We start from the raw sequence: 5,652 nt of genomic DNA, 5'->3' as shown, positions 1-5,652 counted from the left end.
TGGGCGCTGCAGTTGCGCGCCGCTTTCTCTGTAATCCTTAAAACAATACTTTAGAACCGAAGGCCCCAAAATGCTGCGCCAAACTGACTTTGGCGCGTCGCCAGCGTCGCTAGCGTTGTCGCTCGTTTCGTGCCGTTTAGCTGCTCATCCCCCCCGCCCCAGCCCCTCCAGCCCCTCCAGTCCCTCCTCGTCCTTGCTCCCATTCGCCTTCCCATCGCCTTCCCGTTCGCCTTGTGTGGGCGCGTCTGTCCGGCTTTTGCTTTGAAGCTGCCTCAGCTTTCTATTATTTTTTTCCTTTTCTGTTTTTCATTTCTATTTTCTTTTTTTTTCTCATTTGTTTGTTCTTTATTGTGTTCTCTTATATTTGCTCGTTTATTTTTCATCTTATTGCTTTTTCAGCATTGGGGTTCTGCCTTGCTCGAAATGATTTCATCTCCTTGCTTTACACACACACACACGCACGCTCGCACACTCGCACACACACACACATATGCTTGCATATGGCTTAAAGGCTGCGGCTTTGCCAGCCTCGTCCTGTTGGTCACTGGGTGCTGGCCATATTGGCCGCTTAAATTGCAGCAAATTACCGTTAACTTCCGTTAACTTATCGATAGCACAGCTCGTCATCAAGTCCGCCAATCGTTATCGAGCACATCTCGGATCTTAGTTAACACTCTGTGGACAGAAACTGAAGCTATTTAAACTGTCCAAAAGCGCTTTCAATTATTTTGTATAATTGAACCTCTTATTCTTGCGTTCATATATCCATATCTGTCTATTTCAATGCGAACTAGTCTCTTAATTTGCTGAATATCCACTTGAAACTTTGCATTGATCTGTCTTTTCGTTGCTGGCACTACATTTGTCGGATCGGAGCTCTATATCATATATGTAGCTGCCCTTGGAACGATCCAAAAGTTGATTCTTGTATGAAAAACTTCGCTTTTGCTTTTGAAGATATCTTGACGAAACTCGGCATTGACTTTTAAAAAACAATGCTACCTATAAACATATGTATATATATATATATCTTTCCAGCCATAACTTATCAAGATCGCACTACTCTATCATATAGTTTTATGGTATGAATTGTTTTGCAAGATATTTCACAGTACGAGCTTTCACTCTTCTCAAGTGTATTAGATCTTCGGCGTGCCAAAGACATCCTCACTTTTTCCTTTTTAGTCATAGTTATAGTTACAAAATAATTACTAAAGCTGTCAAGCCATGTCCAACTGTATGTTTGACCCTTAAACTCAGAGACTTTGCTTTACATTGTTGATAACTCACCTCAAATCGATAATCGATAAGAATCGATATTAACATGCGCATAAACAGGGGAAGAAGTCCTCTATTGGATACCTTCCCACTTCCCAAAGTTGAGAAAACGCGAAGTTTAGGGTATCTTCTAGTTGGTCACTCCCGACTAGACCACTCTTATATTTTCTGTTATAATACTGATTCGGTATGAACTTGGGTTCGGCTGTATCTTTGCTTATGCTCTTCACGCATTTGTTGCTTCTTTTTTCAATCAACTCGCAAGTTGTATAAATTCATACTATATCTTAGTCAAGCCCAATCTGCTTTGTGAGTATTTTTGAGTATAAGCGTTAACAAGTGCGAGTACTATGAGTCATTAAGCCAGAAAATACTCAAGTACTTTTGAGTAGTTGTTTTTATAAAACTATTGACGAATTGACGCACTCATACTCATGCATACTCATTAAATGCATGAGTATGAGTGCGTATGTCTTGGAGCATGTTTGAATACTTTGAATAGTGGAGCCAAATGAAATACTACTCGAATGCTTGTAGGTTTTTTTTAAATCTACTCGATAATTTCGAAATCATTAACTGCCTAATCATGCTAAATCTGAGCTGTTTTAGTTGGCAAAATTGAAGAATCGCTTAACTTTCTGATCTTGCACAGTTCTTTGATATATCCTTTAAATTCTTTAATATCTCATTTGTCTCTGGCCATAAATCCCTTTGCAGGGCCTTTTTTAGCTGGCTCGCCCAAACCAAAACTAAAATATATATACAAATATTCGATATTCACATTTATCCAATTGGATTTTATTGAACCGGCAAATTAGCTAACAATTTCTCCATGTTTACATCACATTGTGATTATCCTTGCAAAAGTCTAAAAATCGTATCGAAAAGTTTTACCTTGTGCACTTTAAATTCCTTTCAGCTGCTCTGAATTGGCTTTAAAGCTGATTTTAAGTGCATTGCACACACACACACACAAACACACACACACACACGCGCAGCAGCATTACCAATTCCAATTCGAATTCCAATCCGAATTCTCAATATGCTGCATGCTGCTTGCATCATCCACAGAGAGCGACATCAGAAGGCCGCAATAACCTGTTTTCCACACACACACGCATACAAGTGCACATTCACATGTTCACGTAGCTCACACACCCACACACACACACACACACAGACAGACAGAGAGTTGTGTGCAGTTGGATTCGTTGTCAGAAAACAAGCAGTTGGGCTATTAAGCATCCATTTAGGATACTAATTTGTGTATCATTACAAATTGTATCTGCACACACACACACACACACACACACACACACACACACACACACACACAGACACACATGCACATGCACATGCTCTTTTCGCTCCCTTTTCAAGTTTACAGTTTACAGTTAACCATTTTGTCCAGTTCCCATTGCAAACGCCCATCACTATGACAACCCCCCCCCCCCCCCACCCCTTAATCGCCACCCTCCCACCACTCGCCCCACACAATGCCAAAGCAAAATGGCAGCCATTGCAAAAGCGTTACCGCCCCCTCCACAACCTCCCTTTCCCTCCCACCATCCTGCAGCTCTGTTCCCGTTTCATTCCATTGAGCTGCGTTTCGTTTTCGCTTTGGGCCTTGTCCGTTGTTGCGCACCACAAAATGCAATAGACCAAAAAAAAAAAAAAAACAGAGACGAAGAAGAAGAAGAAAAACAACAATTATAACAGCAATTACATGTGGTTGTTGTTGTTGTTGTTCTTCTTCTTCTTGTTTGCTGCTGATGACGATGATCATAACATCAATTAGGGCTTCCTTCTTTCAATGTTATCTATTCGGCCAGCAAAGCCAAAAAGCCAAAACCCCAAAATGACGACCAAAACGAATGGACAACAACAACAACAACAACAACAAGTAAGAGGTTCTAGTCGGGAGCTCCCGTTTAGGGGATACCCTGGACACTCTTCTTCCAACAGGCGAAAGGTATAAAATGCAAGATATATGATATATATATAATATTCTAGAAGCTACATGTCAAGTTTGGTGACTCTAGCTCATATTATTTGCCGGAATTGCTCAAATAACGGTATTTCGATATCGATTTTTATCGATAACTTGGAAACGGGGCAAGTTATCGATAATCGGAAACAAACTCGATCTGCGCATGGACTAGGAGGACCTACAGCTAAGATTTCAAGTCTCTAGCTCTTATAGGTTTCGAGATCCTTGCGTTCATACGGACGGACGGACAGACAGACGGACGGACAGACGGACATGGCTAGATCGACTCGGCCGTTGATGCTGATCAAGAATATTTATACTTTATCGGGTCGGAGATGCTTCCTTCTGCCTGTTACATACATTTGCACAAATACATTATACCCTCTTAACCCATTTTCAATGGGTTCAGGGTATAACAACAACAACAACAGGAGCGAGGACACAGAGTTTGCTTCTTGGTTGGTTAGCTGGTCGCTTGGCTTGTGGACATCTTCGGCTCATCATTTCTAGATGGCCAAAAAAACAACAAATAAAAAAAGTCCAGAGTAGCTCTTGACAGTGACTGCACGACTAGAAGATACCCTGACACTGATTGAATCTGAACCAAGCTGTGCTTCTGCTTCGCTTTGCTTTGCTTTGGTTTGGTTTGGGTTCGGTGCTTAAAGTCCGATCTTTATGCAATTTTTCAAGGCAAACAAGAAGCGAAAGGCTCCAATTTTGTTTTTCAATCTCTCACTTTTCCCCGTCCCTAGCTTTCATAGCCTTAAATATTGACGCGTTCTTAAAAACGAACATCTATCTGTTCTATCTATATTGTCGCTCTACGTTCTGATCAAGAATTTCAATACTTTTCCTCACCTGTCGCATCCTATTGAACTTGTCTACTCATATACAAGTATGAATATGAGTACATGTGAGTATATATGAGTCCATATGAGCACATGTGAGTAGATATGAGTAGATATGAGTCCATATGAGTACATGTGAGTATATATGAGTAGATATGAGTATATGTGAGTACATATGAGTATATATGAGTAGATATGAGTACATATGAGTACATAATATGAGTGAGCTTTCTTTTACTCATATCTTTACACTTCAATTTATTCGGAAAATACTTGTATTAGAATTAGTTTCAGCTAATGTAGTTGAGTATGAATATGAGTAGTTTGAGTAGCTGCTGCATGAAATATGCGAATCATTTTTAAGTATTTTGAAGAATTATTCAACTGAAATTGCATTTATGAGTATGAATTAGTTAAAGTATGACTATGTATGAGTATAAGTGTGCATACGTGCGAGTACCATGAATAACGCAGCCAAGAAATTCGGGAGTTATTATTGCTTTGAGTATGTTTGAGTATCAGTGTGAGTATTTGCTATGAGTATATTTGAGTAAAAGTGTTAACAAGTGCGAGTACTATGAGTCACTTAACCAATAAATACTCAAGTACTTTTGAGTAGTATTTACTCATTGAGTTAATGAGTATGCATGAGTATTAGTGCGTATGTGTTAGAGCATGTATGAATACTTTGAATAGTGGAGCCAAATGAAATACTACTCGAATTGTACTTGTAACTTTTTTTTTTGGTAAATTCGTACTCAATTTGGCAGGCTACCGGACTTTGCACTGCCCCACCACAGGGTATCTGCTAGCGGGGCATTCTCGACCATTTGTTGTGGGGCTTACTCAGTTGCAATTGCAAAAAAACGGAGCACACGCACACACACAAACACAAGCACACATATGAAGCTGAGTGCTTCGTACTCGACGGACAGCCTACTCACACTCACACTCGCTCTCTCGCTCTCTCTCAAAGTCCCCTCTCCCCGTCTCCCCGTCTCCCAACACTCGCTCTGCCCTGCTGCCGCTACAAAGTTGGCACGCAAGAAAGCAAAATGTATCCCATTGATGTGGCTTTTTAACTTTTCATTATTTACCGCTAAAAGCATCTTTTAAAAAATTTCACAAGCAACAACAACAACGAAAAAAAACGTGCACACAGCAACAACAAAGCGAAGCTACAACAAAAAATAACGGCAAAGAAATGTAAGAGAGAGAGAGGGGGGGGGGGAGAGAGAAGAAGACGAAATGCGAGAGTAGACAACAAAAATGGTTGGCTGCTCCACAAAGTGCTAGCCCCCTTCCCCTCCCCCTCCCCAGCGCACTCGCACTCGCATGCCTGCCACCATTTTGCCAGCGCTTTGATATTCGCAGCACTCCGCTTAAACCCCCCCCCCCTCTCCACCCCTCCACCACTCCGCCCAGCCATTTGCTAGCTTTGTCGTCCTTCAACTCATTTAGCTGATGCTGCTCTCTGTTTTATTTTTGTTCTTCTCTTTTTGCTCTTCTACTTTTTTTTCTGCCAACCCAACCCCC

Source organism: Drosophila montana, unplaced genomic scaffold, assembly GCF_035044405.1.
Source record: "Drosophila montana isolate Dmon_TW-CO22-7 unplaced genomic scaffold, ASM3504440v1 contig_3626_1, whole genome shotgun sequence".
In the NCBI taxonomy this organism is placed as follows: Eukaryota; Metazoa; Arthropoda; class Insecta; order Diptera; family Drosophilidae; genus Drosophila; species Drosophila montana.
Note: the sequence above shows the minus strand (reverse complement) of the source record.